At 39.1% G+C, this 17,237-nt stretch overlaps 1 protein-coding gene across 1 annotated transcript in view; it reads left to right on the top strand.

Annotated features, from left to right (window-relative positions):
- ATP8B4 (ATPase, class I, type 8B, member 4) overlaps positions 1–17,237 on the top strand; it is a 257,644-nt gene that overhangs the window by 74,120 nt on the left and 166,287 nt on the right. The window lies entirely within an intron of this gene.

Here is a 17,237-nt window from a genome sequence, read left to right as displayed (position 1 = left end):
ATCTTTGTCACTTTCCATTTCTAGATCCAATACTATTTAGAATTGGTGCATATGGGGTTTTGTATGTGGTAGATGTTTCATGAGTATGTGAATTATTTAATTTGGTAATTTCTGGGGAATATTGTAGAGAGACTTCTGACACATTACTGTATCAAGTGATAGTGATAAGAATTTTGTATTCACTTGATAGTGGAATTTAGATGGGCCACCTACCATAGTACAAATTTTTCATTGCTTTTATATTCATCCATCAATGAAGAAAAAGTATTTTTGGGAACAGTACTAGAATCAGAAATGCTTTAAAAACACATGCGTTTACACACAAACGACAGCAAAAACACCTCCAGAAAACTTAGCAGAGGTAATTTTAAAACTTCTTTCCATAATTTTTCTCTTTTTCGCTGTCCACCTCCTTATTTTTTTGCTAATGATAACATGTGGCAAAGTAAATTTTAATGATGTACTTAAATCTGACAGTCAATCACATCAGGCAATGATTTTGAATCATTTGTACACTGTGAAGAATGTAATTTTTAAAGAGAAAATCATAAAATGAATTAGCCATATGTGAGAGAAAATGCTAAAGATATCAAGAGGGGCTAGGTAGCCTAGGCAATCCATGGTGATATTGAAGTAATTTCTGTAACTAAAATATTGATTGATTACTAATTATATAATGAATACCTACAGTTTTTCTTTTGACTTATTTCAGAAAATGATGTAAAAAGGACAGTGAAGAAAAATGATCTTAATCTAAAACCATAGTTTTAGAGATAGAGCCTTGGAAAGTGTGATCCTGGTGTGACATGGATAAGCCATCAAGGTGCCTGGACCCCCATGGTTCAATTCCAGGTTAATGGGTTTTGAATCGTTGCCACCACAGTGTGGTGTTAAAAGTATGCATTTTGCACTGAGAAACTTAAGTATGAGTTTTGTCCTACTCTGAATAATTCCATGGTCTTGGGAAAGTTTTTAATCTCCGTAAGCATTGGATTTCTCCTCTGTAAGGTGGGGTTATAATGGGTTCTCTCCCAAGGATGGAGCCGCTGTGAAGGTTAAAGGAGTTCTGTAAAACGCTTGGCCCAGTGTCTTGTGTTGTTAGCATTCTCCATGTAGTCTTGTTACTTCTTTAAAGGGCTCTTTATAAGACAGAGTGTGTGTGGTTTTGGGTAGTACTGCTGCATATCTTGACTTTCTCAAGTCTGAAAGTTCTGACTGGGTATTAGATCTGATGTTAATATGTTCCTTTCCCAAGGAACATCTAATCATCAGTCTCATTACTTTGAAGTCTCATCTCATATAAAGTGTGTTAAAAGTAAATACACTTACATAGTGAATTTGAACTAATAACTCTAACATATCTTTTATTGTCTCTCAAATTACCAGTCAAAATACCTGGATTGTGATAGGTGTTGGGGCCTCTATTTGGAGGCCATGAGATTAATCCAGTAACTTAGATATTCACAAATTTGATGACTATATGTCTCCCACACATGGTGGCTATCATTATCATTATCATTTGAAATAGTGTTAGTGTACTTTCTTGTGGTTTTATTTAGCTTTTTGTTAATTCCTTGTGAGATAGTATGTCTTTATAGCTCAATATGGTGTGATGTTTTGAAAAGCATTGTTGCTGATCCTGTAAGGTTGAATTGAGAATGGAATGGAGTATTTTTTAGGATTCGGTGAAAAATCAGGCAAAAATGTCCATTTGAGAGATTACCCACAACCTTGAGCTCCTCTAGGGTAGGGGTCCTCTCTCGATAGTGTTTGTGTCCCTTGAGCCTACCACAGTATCTGTTGAATTTTCAAACTAAGCTGTAACAAGTGTCCTTGCAGAGAGGGCAACTTACAAGATGGGCTTGTTCTGTTAAATTTTGCTAAATCCCATCATTAGCCAATTCCAGTGCATAGGATAGTGGTTTCTGTAGAATGTGCTCAGGCTATGGAGACTGGCTTTTCACTTTTTGGATTTTGAGATATTGGGGAAATCAAATGGGCTTAGATCTGAACTAGTACAAGGAGTGTTGAGTCCTGTGGAGTTGGTGATTATGGAGGATACTGTTGGGGTTCTGCCCAGATCTGCCTGTCTTCCTGTGCTCATCCCCAAGCACCCACGTACATTACTTCTAAGAGCTTGCACCTGCCACTTTCTTCATGGCATGGCCCTTGGGATGTTGGACCCAGTGACCGATTGGGGCAGGCACATGAAACAGCAGCTCTCCTGCCTCAGGTTGGACCAACTCTGAGGTGTAATTTGCACTCCTGAGTGCCCCTCGAGCTTGGGCTGAGGACAGGACTTGCCTGCAATCATGTTCTTGCTTGGTTTCTTTCCCTTTCCTGTGTCGCTTCTCATCTCCCTTCCCAGTTTCTCCTAGAAATACTTTCTTAACGAACCACTTGCATGTGGATACTCATCTCAGGATCTGCTTCCAGGGAAGCAGGTATAAGATAGTAGTTAATGCATAATTAAGCCCATGGCAATATTAAGAGAAAATATTTAAAAAGTGTTTTGGCCCTATCCTTGGCATCTGTGGGCCACAATTCAGGAATAAAGTAAAATGGCTGCAGGGGATCAGGGCCGTGGGAGTCCAGGTGTTACTGGGGTGGGTGTCACATTGGGTTGGGCACTGCCAGGTGCTCGTGGCTTCGCTTGTGTGTTCCCAGCAGAAGGTCTTGGACTTAAGGTCTTCAAACTAGGGCAGGAGCCATTGGCATGTCCTGGAAGGAGGCAGGGCATAGTCGGCTTTGGAGAGGAGGACCCTAAAGGGAAGAAAGTGGGATGAAAGTAGCAGTCAGGAAATCTGGGTCTTTGTAAGTGATTACTGTGTGACTTTGGGCAGTTGATTTTCCTTCTGGGCTTCAGGTACCCCTTCTCCTGTGATCAGGAGCCAGGAAGGTGGGTGGCTACATTCAGATTCAACATGTTTATTAAGCAACTACTACGTGTGGGCCCCAGTGCTCCTACACTTAAGTCTCATAAAACCCTAAGGTGTGAGTAATAGTGCCCCAATTTTAAAGATGAGGAGATTAAGGCCCTGAAGGGATGACTAGTCCAGGGTTTCATGGCAGGTAAGAATCTACATTAGAGTTCTATCCATTCATGATGCAATGTGTCAAGTGTGGACTTCGTGGTCTGATCAAGTCTTCTCTATTTATTTTGTGTTTGAATATAATATATAATCATATAATATAATAATAGAATATAAAATATATAATTTGTATATAATCATAGAAATATAAACATCATTATGTAATATATATGTAGTTTACCTATATGTTAATATACATATGTAAATACACATATATATCCACACTTTCAGTGCCTGGAGCATTACTTATTAACATTCTTAGCACCAAGTGAATTATAATGTAAACCTCAGCCACGATATAATTATGGAAGTGAAACCCTTCCCTTTTAACCTTCCTTTACAATTTCGTGTTTTTTGTTTTCTTACTCTGTTCCTTTCAAATCAGGACAAATCTTCTGCCTTTGCAAACTGTTGTAACATGTGAAAGCGCTTAAGAAATGGGTGTTCTTTTAGCTTTTGGTAAAAACTTTTGATGACTTTTGTTTTAAAAGTAAGTAGCGGTGGCATGATTCCTTATTGTGGAAGTTAACATGACTGCTGCACAATAAGTGCACATTCTCAGCCCTAGGCTATGAGATACTGTTGGCGAGTCTGCGAGTACCAACACATACTTAAATGTTTCATAAGAGGATGTTTCCTCAAGTCATGCTAACTATTCCTGGCTACCGTGGGAGCAACTGGGCAGGTAAGGGGCAAGTGAGAGGGATCCTGAAAGTTCCTGCAGAGGTCACCTAATCCCATGCTCCTCAAACTGGACATCATATTAGAATCACTTGGGAGAGTTAAAAAATACCCACGTCCCATTTACAGCCCAGAGCAATTAAACGACGGTCTTGGAGATGAGGCCTTGGTGTTTCTGAAAGTTTCCAAGAGGAGTCTAATGTACCGACACGTTTGAGAGCCTCTAACTGAAGCCGTGTCTTTACCCATATCTGTCTGTTTATACTTATATCTTATGTCTGATTTTAAAGGACACTCAGTGGCCAGGTGTGGTGGCTCATGCCTGTAATCCCAGAGCTTCAGGAGGCTGAGAAGGTGGATAACCTGAGGTCAGAGTTTGAGACCAGCCTGACCAACATGGTGAAACCCCGTCTCTACCAAAAATACAAAAATTAGCTGGGCATGGTGTCAGGCACCGGTAATCTCAGCTATCCAGGAGGATGAGGCAGGAGAATCATTTGAACCCGGAGGGGGAGGTTGCAGTGGGCCGAGATCATGCCATTTGCACTCCAGCCTGGGCGTTTTTTTTTTTTTTTTAAATCTAAAAATAGCAAAGACATGGAATCTTCCTAAATGCCCATCAATAATGGACTGGATGAAGAAAATGTGGTATACATACACCGTGGAATACTACATAGCCATAAAGAAGAACAAAATCATGTTCCCTGCAGCAACATGGATGCTGCTGGAGGGTATTATCCTAAGTAAATTAACATAGGAACAGAAAACCAAATACCACGTGTTCTCACTTATAACTGGGGGCTAGTTATTGAGTACACATGGATATAAAGATGGGGACAATAAACATTGTGAACTACTGGAGAAGGGAGAAGGGGAGCAGGACAGGGACTGGAAAACTACCTATCGAGTACTATGCTCACTACCTGAGTGGTAGGATCATTTGTATCCTAAACCTCAGCATCACACAATTTTCCCAGGTAACAATCCTGCACATGTATCCCCTGAATCTAAAACAAAAGTTAAAATTGTTAAAAAATAAAATAAAATGATAAGCATAGTTTTTCACATAATAAATATTTTAAAAAGCCGAGGATTCTCTGTTCATTCTTCCAGGGTGCTACCACCCCTTCTTTGTGTCATTATTAACAAATAGAGTCCGTATCAGTTCTTAATGTTTTTACTTCTCCAATGTCTTCTAAACTTAACATTTTGTATTAGAACAGTCTGAGATCAGATGCTTCAGTGCAATTACCCTTCATTTAGTCAGGATATTTCCCTGACACTTTTAGATTTTAAATTGTACTTGACTATAAGCTTTTTGTGCAGCGTTCTACTTTATACTTTCCTGCACATTAATAAACTTTGCTTAAATCTCTGAAGCTCTCGTAGGCCTGTTTCCATCAATCTTATTCATTTTTGGAAACTGTGTGTATTATGGGGAAAGGAAGGAGCTTTCTTTTAGTACTGCAGAGTATTGTCTCTGCACTTTCCAAGTCTGGTATTTCGAGAAGCTGCATAATTACATGAACAAACATACTCTTTCAATAGGAACAACTTGTTTAATCAACTTTTCTAGTTTAATTCAGTGATGATTCCCATTGGATATTAGGATTTAAAATTCTGTTTCATTTTTTCTTTGGTGTATATTTTTTTCCTTTATAAAAGCAGCATATATTCATTAAGAGAAATTTAGAAAACAAGAAAAAGTGGAAGGAAGAAAATAACTTTCATTCTTCCACTATCCAAAGTAATTATTGTTACTATTTTCTTATATTTCCTCTCTGTCTTTTTTCCTATGCCAAGATTTCTTATAATTATGTGTTTACATTTTTATCTTTCTGCTTTTACTTTACATCATATCATTATGATTTCTTATTTCTTTATACATATGATTTTTAGGGGCTACATAACATTCTATCCAGTGCATATCTCACAATTCACATACCATTTCTCTGTTTGGTGTTTAGTTTGTTTTCAATTTTAAAATATAATTTATGTATTTTTCTTGATCTAGAACCAGAAATACCATTTGACCCAGCAATTCCATTACTGGATATTTACCGAAAGTATTATAAGTCATTCTACCCTAAAGACACATGCACACATATGTTTATTGCAGCACTATTTACAGTAGCAAAAATTTGGAACCAACCCAAATGCCCATCAATGATAGATTGGATAAAGAAAATATGGCACGTATACACCATGGAATACTATGCAGCCATAAAAAAGAATGGGTTCATGTCCTTTGAGGGACATGGATGAAGCTGGAAGCCATCATTCTCAGCAAACTAACACAGGAACAGAAAACCAAACACCACATGTTCTCACTCATAAGTGGGAGTTGAACAATGAGAACACATGGACATAGGGAGGGGAACATCACACACCAGGGCCTGTCGACGGGGGCGGTGGGTGGGGGGCAAGGGGCGGGAGAGCATTAGGACAAATATCTAATGCATGCGGGCTTAAAAGCTAGATAACGAGTTGATAGGTGCAGCAAACCACCATGGCACGTGTATACCTATGTAAGAAACCTGCACACGTATCCCAGAACTTAAAGTAAAATTTAAAAAAATAAACATTTGTTGAATCAAAAAAAGTATAATACATGTAAATCCCCAAACAGTAACAATTGAAAACAATTTGAATATGTTTTATATTACAATAATCAACTATATAGCATTTAAAAGTAAAGTATATAAAGTAGTAGTTCTGGTCTGTAGCATCTTGATAGCAAATTTGGATATTGATTCAGAGGGGTGGCTAGCAGATCCTTCAGGCAGCTAGGAAGGACCTATTCCCACTTTCTTTGTACTTCCAGGTTAGAGACATGTAGACCTATGGTCAAGAGATTTATAATTTGTTACTATATTCTTGGAAACAACGTACCCAGGAAGGTGGTGGTAGGGGGGTGGATGTATATGATATTGCCTTCTGGTGGATTTTATCCAGTGTGTCAATCTTGGGTAAGAGTGAATTATTACTCTTATTAAATATTCTCTTTTTCTATTTGAGCGCCTGCAACAAAAAAACCCAAAGGTCATTGAACTCAGTGTATTTGCAGCTGACACACATTTTGTGTGTGTGTGTGCGTCTTGTAAGGGGGAGAGTGAGATCTTGTTGATCACATGGGATAATTAATGTACCCTCGATTGAGTTATTCCATCTCAATTGTGGGCTTAAAATTAGAGTGGTCAAACACAAGGCACAGGACCAACTGCCTGAGTCTTTTATCTCCAGCCCACCCAGATTATGTATACATTATGAGGGTACCATTGGGGCTAGGGGAAAGGTATTTTGGGTCTATAGGCACAGACTTGCAGATTTGAAAGGAGATTTTGAGCAGAAAAACTTGATTCTTTTTTTAAAAACAGTATTAATAAAACACACTTTTGTGGGTGTAACAGTGACACCCATAACAGTGAGTTCAGAAGCAAGCTAACAAGAGTGGTCTCAGTGCTTTTTGAACTCAGTGAAGTGGTTTAAAAATTAATATTCAACACACAGTAATACTGCTTCAAAAACAATTTTGCCTTCAATAAGTTAATTTCAGTTTCTTAAGTCTTGGGCTGATCATTTCTTGGGCAGTTTCTGGTTCTCAGCTTTGCAGATGGAAGGGTTCCTTTGCCAATGGGCTGGTTTCTGTATGTGAGCCGTGACATTATTGTAGTTCTTTTAAATGATTTTTTACTGTAATCAGTTATTATATTGCATGAATACAATTTTTAAGGATTGAATTTCTAAATGGTGACTATTTCCCCAAATGAGATGCATCTTGACATAACAGGAAATTATAACACTTTCAAAACTCTGCACATGGGTTTTCAGTGGCATCTCTTAATTTCTTTTTAAAGTTTATGTGACCCAGATGTTAGCTGTTCTCTTTTTCTCGTCTTAAAGCTCCTTCAAAGAGCCCTCTCCCATAAAAGGCTTAGAGGGCAAGGTAGAGTTGACTGAAGAATCTGTGGGGGAGAAACTTGAGCTTTATTTCATATACTCCTTAGCCAGCAACATGAAATCCTGTTTCAACATTTTTCTTCATCAAAGTTCTCCTCCTCAGTTTTTGACCTTTTTAATGTCTCCTTCCCCCATTCTGTGCTCAGTGTAGCTGGCTCTATTCTCCCCTCTCTCGGTGTCTGGGGTACCAATCAATTAGCTCTTCAATGACTGACCTTTGCTGGGGGGCCAGTTCTATCAAAGGTTATTCTGAGACAATGATATCCCTGCCACCAGCCTCCCAAAACTGGTATTAGCCATCCCCACCCCATATGTGTGCACCCAGAGCACCCAGTGCACCTGGAGTACCTCATGCTTCCTTGCACCTATTGCTGTCAAATAAGAGTCTGTTTATTTGTTCATCTCTTCCCCTAGACCCCAGACTCCTTGAGGGCAGTGACATGGGTCCTAATAGTCCATGTGTCCATAGCACCTAGCACAGTGGTTGGTACTCAGAAGTGTTTCTTAAATATGGGATGGATGGGTAGGTGGATGGATGGATGGATGAAAACCATGAATCCCTGCTGCTACTCTCAATGCTCCTATAAAACCTCTGTCATATCCCTGAGGAAGCCCTAGCACATGCTGATTGACACTGAGCCAACTGGATTATCGGAATGAAATTCGTCCCCTGTTACCAACAGAGCCTCTTAAATCTCCACTGCTGTTTGTGTGCTCTCCTCCATGAAGCCCTCTCCAAACTCAATTCCACTTCTCAATACTTAACTTTTCTTCTTTCCCCCTGCAACTCCATCATACTGGACTGAACACTGGACATTAAGCAAATTTAAAAATCCAGTTAGTGTTGATTGTGAAGGAATGCTAAGATTATGGAAAATATACTTTACTGCACCATAGACAACGTCGTGGATAGGTTCTCGAAAACTATGACTTCAAGTGTAACGAAATGTAACAAAATCAAGTTTTTTCTCACCTATACTGTAATAAAAGACTTTGAACTCAACAATGTTATTTGAAGACCTGCTGTATGTTGTTTCACTTAAAGTCACAGTTTCCAAGAACCTATCAGCAATGTTAAGTGAGGACTTACCATATTCTCCATTAGAAAATACCATCAACTTTCTTCACATCTTGAAAATCTATTCTTTCTCCATCATTAGAATCCATTACCCTCCTTCTTCAATATTCAGTATCACTCTCAATTGTATTTCCCAGCCTTCCTCATCTCATAGCTCTTCCACAATGCCACTGCCAGAGTCTTCTTTCCATATGTTGCTGATGATGTTACTTTTTACAGTAAACCAAATTTCCCAAGTCCGTTTGAGTCCTTAGATCTAATTTAGATATCATTACTCTTACTTTCTGTGCTGTCTACCTTTATCTTTTCCTTTTCCTTCCAGTATTGCACATCTAATTCTTATCAAAGATCAGTAAGTAGAGAGAATTAGAAAGTGCCTAACATGGAATAAGGAAATAGATCTCAGTGTTTTAGAAAACTGATCAAGTTTAAAAACGTTCCAGTGCTCCTGAGTTACAGCTTCAAAGCACCATTCCCAACCAGGTTCCCAAAACCTACCAAGGTTTTCTACCATCCAGCATTGTTTCATCTACAAAGCCTATATACTGACAAGAACTTTTGAGAGCTGTACATTCCTAATGAGATGAGTCATTTTGCTCCGCACCTTACCCAGAAGTAAAAACAAAAAAATGTGAGAGTATCCTGGCAATTCTACAGATAAACCTATCCTGTACCATATACATATGATTGCATTATATTTGGGGAAAACATATCTTATTAAACTCTGTATCCTCAGCATATTGTAGGTTGGTGCAAAAGTAATTATGGAATCACTTTTACTTTTGCACCAACTTAATAGCATTCTGCTTGACACAGAGTAGGCAGAGAGTAAGTGTCTACTGAGTGAAAGAATGAACAAATGAACAAACATAGACCCTCTCAAGTAAAAACTAAAAACAAGTGAATATTAGTCTTCTAGGGCTGCTATAACATGTCACCACAAACCATGTGGCTTAAAAACAAACCATCGCGAACCAACTGCTTTAAAACAACTTTGACCGGGTGCGGTGGCTCACGCCTGTAATCCCAGCACTTTGGGAGGCTGAGGCAGGTGGATCACAAGGTCAGGAGATCGAGACCATCCTGGCCACCCCGTCTCTACTAAAATACAAAAAATTAGCCAGGCTTGGTGGCACGCACCTGTAGTCCCAGCTACTCGGGAGGCTGAGGCGAGAGAATCGCTTGAACCCAGGAGGTGGAGGTTGCAGTGAGCTGAGATCACGCCACTGCACTCCAGCCTGGCAACAGAGCAAGACTCCATGTAAAACAAAAAACCAAAAAAACCCAAAAACAAGCAAACAAAAAAGTAACAAAAAAACTCAGCAGAACTTTATTCTCTTGCAGTTCTTCAGGCAAGAAGTCCAAAATTAAAGGGTTAGCAAGGCTGTAAACCCTCTGGAGACTCTAAGGGAGAATCTGTTCCAGGCCTCTCTCCTAGCTTCTGATAGCTTTAAGCATTCCTTGGCTTGTGGCTATGTAATTCCAGTCTCTGCCTCCACCTGCACGTAAGCTTCTTTTCTGTGTCTCTTCTTTCCTTCTCATCTCTCATAAAGACACTTGTGGTTGGGTTTAGAGTCCACCCTAATCCAGGATGATCTTACCTCAAGATCTTTAATTTAATTATGTCTGCTAAGAGCCTTTTTCCAACTAAGATCATATTCACAGATTCTGTTGCAAATACCTTTGCACTATTCAACCATGACAGTAGGATGTAGTATAAAATAATCTCAATTATTTTTGAAAAGGAATATTGTGTGGAGAAGCAGAGAGAAAAAAGAAGAGGAGGAAGCAAAGATGGAGGTGAGGGAATCATAAAATGCACCCACAAATTAATTGTAGTTAACTCTGATCTGGGTAGCAAGATCAAGGGCGATTTCTATGTTTTGTTTGTACTCTTCCAAGTTTTCTTAATTTACTACTGACACCAATTAAAAATGCATGGAAGAAATTAACCCCTTGAAATCATGTCAGGAAGTGTAAAGCAAAATGCCCCTGTAGTAAAAATTTGCTGGGAGGAAAAATTGATAAGAAATAGTCAACAAATGCTGTGAAAACATTTGTTTGGTTTGGTAGAGACAGCCTTTGAGCTCTGAATGAAACCAAATTTCTTCACTATAATATTTTTGTCTCTTTTAGCTTTCAGATTTTAAGATCCTAGGAAAACTTTACATTTTTAAAATTAATGTTCTAATATCTCTGAGGCCTTTGTGATTGAAGTTTGAGTTTGTTTGTTTGTTTGTTTGTTTGGTATTTCAAAAGAAATTCTGGATCTCCTCCCAATAACAACTGAGAAAAGATGCATAAACCTTTTTTTTTTTTTTTTAAAAGAGAAAGAACAGTGTTTTAAATGGCACATAGAACTTGGTGTATCTTTAACTTCCATTATCATCTAAGATAAATGCATCCTGGTTACAAAAGACCCTACTATTTTGGTGATTTGCTGCAGTAGAAATGAGTTCAGAGCTGAGGGAGAATCAAACTACTTTGTGTAATAAGGGGGAGGTGAGAGGGTTGGGAGAGCATTGGAGAACCCAGGAAGAGGTCAGACCATAGAGGATGACTAGGTCTTTACAGGCTTGTTGAAGAGGGAGGCTAAGAATATGCTGGATGAAAAACGAGCCCAAATCCATCATCTCCTGTTCCTCCAGCTACGTGCTCTGGTGCAACGTGGTCCATCACAAGTACCATCTTCATATGCAGGCTGCTCATTGTAAGACTCTTAAGCGACACGGCAGTGAGAACCTCTGTTGTCTTTCTATCCCATAAGGCAGGAAGGTGTTGGGAAAATCTACTAGCCTGGTGTCAGGAGGTTGTGGTTCAGTCCTGCTCTGCCATGAATTGGCTACATGACTGAGGACCAAGGACTTGAGTTTTCTCATCTATGAAACAAAGATATTGGATACCAGTCATTTTCAAACGTTTCTTTTTCCAATAAGCAGAACCCTTTTCAAATGAAATCTCATGTACAGTACAGTTGCTCAGAGTGGGTGCCCTTGGCTGCCCTCTCACCCTTTGTGGTAGATCTTGAGGATCCCCCACAAGCATCACAGCACTGGACAGTACCTCTGCACATGAGGTCTGAGGACCGCCCGCATCTGAATCACCGAGGTACAGATTCCTCGTGCTAATTAAGATTAAGATTCAAGAGGTCTTTCCCGGACCTCTTGAATTAAACTTTTTGGGTCTGGGACTGAGGACTCTATTTTTTAATGAGCACTTCATGGAATTCTCATGTACATTGAAGTTTGAGTACCATTGGGCCAGATATTTCAAGGTCCCTCTTAAGGTTTAAGTACTGTGACTCTGTGATCCTCTTCAACTTTGGTATGATGGTGAGGAGCCAAAGAACGGAAGTCAGTGACTCCACCTGGTAAAAAGATTTAACAGAAAATGAGAGTTTGGAAGTATGAGGATGGATTTGATGGTAATAGTAATAGAGATGACAGTGGAACAGGAAGGTAGGATATAAAAGTTACAAAATGGATTAGGTAAGGAAGAAGAACTTTAATCATAGAGTCTTCCAACAATGAAGATAAATCATATTCCAGATGGAAGAAATTGTAGTAGAAGGTGTCAGGAGACAATTCAAAGCGTGAGGCTACTAGGGTAATGTCCTGACTATATTCCCACCATCTTTGTTTGTCTTGATAATAGCACTCTATTATATCATGGCACATAGTGTCATAATGGTGTCCTTACCTTTCATTTACTTGCCAGTCTTTATGGAGTGCATCCTGTGTGCCAGACATTGAGCTAAATTCTGCAAATGCAGGTCAACCCAAACGGACATGTTCTCTGCAATCACAGAGCTTAGTATCTGGTCAGGGAAGTAGGCAATAAAATAGCCATGCTAAGTAGTGTATAATTACAAACCAAGGCAAGTGCTGCTAAGGAAAAGAGTGTGGTTCTAAAGAAAGGTATTTTTTGTGGGGGTTGGTAGACGTGAGGTGAAGCAGTTTAGGAATGTGTTCTTTAAGGGAGTAGTACATTTGAGCTGAAAATATAATGATGACTAGGAGTTAACTAGGCAAAGGTGGTGATAGGAGTGGGAGCAATGGGATGAGAAGAATTCCAGACAGAGGGAAATCATGTGCAAAGGTCCTGTGGAGGGGAAGGAGGATGGTGATTATGAGGGACTGATTGACAGAAGTCCAGAGAATAAGGCAGAGAGAACAGCAGCAGCAGACAGGGCTACAGAAGCCATCAGAGGCCAGACTCTTCAAGGCCTTCAAGCCTACATTAAGAGTTTGGGTCTTTTTTCTCATAACAGAGGGATTGTGTGGAAGGATTTGTCTTTGGAAAATCTCATACTTGCTGCATGGGAAGAAGCTAATGCAGAGGGGTCAAGATAAGATATGAGGAGAGGCTAATTGCCTATTGCTATACTTGCCTGTCTGTCTGTATTACTGCTGTGACTTACTTGAGGCTGAAGCAATCTCCATATTCCCACGTAGGTGATATGCAATAATTACATGATAGTGGGCAAAATGCACTAAAGTGAATTAAATAAAGCCTGTTGGAGAAAAAGCAGAATATATTTTAGACTCCTCTTTTCTTCCCTGTAACTAATATAGGGCAAGGAGAAGTATTCATATATTGTATGTTTGTGCACATTGCTGCACGTGAGAGTGTGAGGTCCTTGGATACCAAGCCCATCTTTACCCTAGTGTTCTGTGTTACTGGGAGTCTCTTGGGCACTGCTAGAAATTAACATGTATGGGACAGTGTCTGACACTTAAGGAAAGGGGAGGGTTTAGGTCTGCCTGGACTTCATTTCTTAATTAGCAGAGCTCAAGATATGATTTGAAGCAATGCTTACTGTTTCATTTGCAGCTGCCCCCAGGTTGCAGCACGTTGGGCAAGCCAAAATGTGACAGGCAGCCCTAGACACCCGGTGGAGAAGCAGGAATAGACTTGCTGGGGTTTGCGGTGGACATTTCCCTCACAGAGACACTTTTTGAATTGCCTGGATGACGAAGAGTGTTCACCCAGCTGGCCTCAGCTGATTACCTTGCCCCTTTCCAGGCATTTGTGTTCTTACATGCTTTCCCCTTTCACACTGCTAAATTTAGGGCTTCATTTTCAAATCAAATGCTCATCTGGCTGGCTGCCTCAGAAATCACATGTGGAACGCTGAGAGACCCAGGCAGGGGATGGTGCCCTTGGTTTTGGAGAGTAGATCTGGAAACCATATGAACTGTAAATAGTTTCAAAATGTGAAAAAAAATATAAAGCTCTGCCAAAAGGGAAGAGCTGAGGGTTTTTTCTTTCTAGGCTCAGTTATTAAGTATCTGTTAGAAATTACCTACCTCTATCATACAATCTGTTTACTCTCTCTGTCTGTCCAGGGTGGACAAATCCAGACTTAACCCCCACGAGAACTCAGCTCTGAAAATGCTTGCTTTATTAGAAGTAAGTTTTGGGATCACAGAACCATAGTTAAACTGCTAGATACATAATTTTTATGGGAATTTACTTTTTTTCATTTAATCCTTCCTTTGAAACTTGAGTAATACAAATATCTTAATATTTTGAAAAATAATAGAACCTAATTTTCCAGTAAGAATAAGACAAATAAAACATGAGAAAAGGTACATGGCTTCCTTAATTTGCACCCCATCAGATAACTAATGTGCTAGAATATCACTTCTCATTTTGAGAAATATTTTTCAGCATATGTCCTATTTTCTTTGTTGGACTTTCTCATTTTCACCTGATCCTTCATTATAGTTTAAAAAGACTTTTTTTTTTTCTGGCTTTGGTCTCAATTTTTGTGGGTGCAGAGGCGAAGAGATGCTGTCATGCTTTCCACACTAGGACACCAGGGGCACTTTTCATTCTGTTTTGATGGATATCTTTAGATTCTCTTTCTTGCTTTCCCTGTATCTCATTTCTTACTCTCCTTCTAAGGATGATGAAGAAAGAACATTGGAATTGAGATCTAAAGAATGATAGGAAAACAATAAGCAACAGAGGCACCCTATTAGATAGGGAACATTTTAGAGTATTAGATGCCTAAAAATGTAGGGATTAGAGTTTATGCAGACAAATATGCAAAGGACTGTGGTATAAATGCTTGTAATTGGCCTGCAGATTTTTTGGTGTTAAATTTCAAATCTGGTACTGATAATGTCAAACTAATAAGAGTTTTACGCAAATGTACCTAATTATGGCCACAATCACTGGCACGAAATCTCCTGATTAACCAAATTGAATATATCGTTCCCAGTAGTGGCTCTTGCAATTAAGAAAGGAATTCAGAAGAGAGAAGATTGCTTATACATGTATTTAGACATATTTTTACAGACTATAAATAAGACCATAAGGTCTTGAAACCCCTTGATAGCTAGAAAGCAGAGAGGGCTTGGAGGAGTATGAGGCCAGCCTGTCGTTGCTATTAAGCAGAAAAACTTCATCCTGGAGCTGGGTGGAGCATATAACTTAGAGTGTTTTCCAGAAAGTAATTAAAAGGGCAACTTTCTGGCAGAAAGTTTTCATCTTCCTAATAGAGAAAAATGGAGTCTACTCCAGGCAAAAAATCATCATATAGATATATCCAGGGAGTAGAAAAACAACCTAGAGACTTTGGGGTTTGAGTAGTGCCAGTGAATAATGAAGGCATTGCATTAGAAGGTCTTTATTATTTATCTTATTACTAAAATATGAGAAATGGAACTGCCATTTGATATACCATCCCTGAACCCAAGGCTTTCCCTTGTTCCAGGGACTTACTGTGGTCAACCGGGCATGGGGAAACAGATTTAGGACCTTTACCAGAGGCCAGGTTTGCCCAGACCTGATGGGTTTGGAAATAGAGGATTTTTTGGGGCACTCTAGTTCATGTCATAGGTTGGGCCAGGGGAGGGTGTCGCAGTTCCTGCTTACACTCTAATCCTATTGGCTCGAATTGGAGAAAGCGATAGGGCTAAATAATAGAGCCATTTTTCTTAGAGTCATTTGAATTATTGTCCCAGCATTGTTAAGAACAGACATAGCATGGATACTCTGAACCAGAGGAATCTACAGGCCTATCTTATTTCTGCAAATACTGAATATCTCCCATGTACCAAAGATGATTAACATAGCATTTCTGTTTTCACAACTCACAGTTTGTAGGGGAGGGAGACAACCAAGTTTTTAGTTTCAATATAATGTATAAGAGGATGGATGTGTTGATGGACCGCAGTGGAAGCACTAAAGAAGGGGTACTTAGGTCTGTCTGGGGAACAAAGGAGGCTTCTGAGAAGTGAGTTTTTATCTAAAATTCATCAACTAAAAATGTGAAAAATTCAGAAAAGTAAAAAGGTCTACTTTTTAGGGAAACGTATTATCCCTTGTTGCATTTTTTTTTTTTTTTTGCAAACATACATATATGCAAAAGAGCCCATGCAATATATGCAATTTTGTTTTCCACTTTTTTTCTTTTGGAAAAAAGTTTTTCTTTATTTCTTTTATTGTCTAAATCATTATCCTTTGCCTTGCAATGATTCATCCTGTCCTTACCCTCTTCCCATACTTTGTCGTTAGCTTTGTTACACTTTCTTAGGGTCTTCCCAGGAGACATAGCCATGTGAAACTATTACTCATGTCAGCTCTAGAACTAAATATGCTATGCACACATTATGAGTGACCACATAAATAGCTAGTCTGTTCAAATATTCATTCACCAATATGTATTGAGCCCCTACTATGTGCCAGGTGCTCTCCTATGTACTAAAGATACAGAAATGAGGAAGCCAGATAAATCCCTGCCCTAGTAAACAACATTCTAGTGTGGAAGACACACAATAAACAAAATGTAAATAAGTAATATGATTTCAAGTAGTTGTAAGTACAACAAAGAAAATAAAATAGGGAAATAGGATAGAAAGTGATGGGATGGGAGATGAGGAGATGATTTTAAAGAGGGTGGCCAGAAAAGGCCCCTTGAAGAGGTGATATTTGAGCTGAGAGGCAGCTAGCCTTGCCAAGATCTTGGGCAGAAGAAACAACAAGTATAAAAACTCCAAGGTAGAAATGAACCTGACAGTAAGATGTCTACTGTGGCTAGAGTATTGTGATAAAGGGGAGTGCTGAAGGGCTGGCAAGAGCCAATTCCTAGAGGTAGTGATAGAGAATTTCAATTTTATGTTAAATGTGTTGAGAAGCCAATTGGAGGGTTTTCAGCAGGAAAATTATATGAATAATAAAAAGATTTCTCTGGCTTCTACATAGACAGTAGACAGCAAAGAGAGACAAGAGCAGAATGACAGTGACAAATTTTGTTTTCTACTCTTGTCCAGGTATGATGGTGATGCCATGGACTTGAATGTTAGCAGTGAAGGACATAAGCACAAGTAAAATCTTTCTTCCTTTCTTTCTTTCTTTCTTTCTTTCTTTCTTTCTTTCTTTCTTTCTTTCTTTCTTTCTTTCTTTCTTTCTTTCTT

The sequence above is a fragment of the Colobus angolensis genome, unplaced genomic scaffold, assembly GCF_000951035.1.
Source record: "Colobus angolensis palliatus isolate OR3802 unplaced genomic scaffold, Cang.pa_1.0 Scaffold78, whole genome shotgun sequence".
In the NCBI taxonomy this organism is placed as follows: Eukaryota; Metazoa; Chordata; class Mammalia; order Primates; family Cercopithecidae; genus Colobus; species Colobus angolensis.
This window is presented reverse-complemented; position numbering and strand designations above follow the sequence as displayed.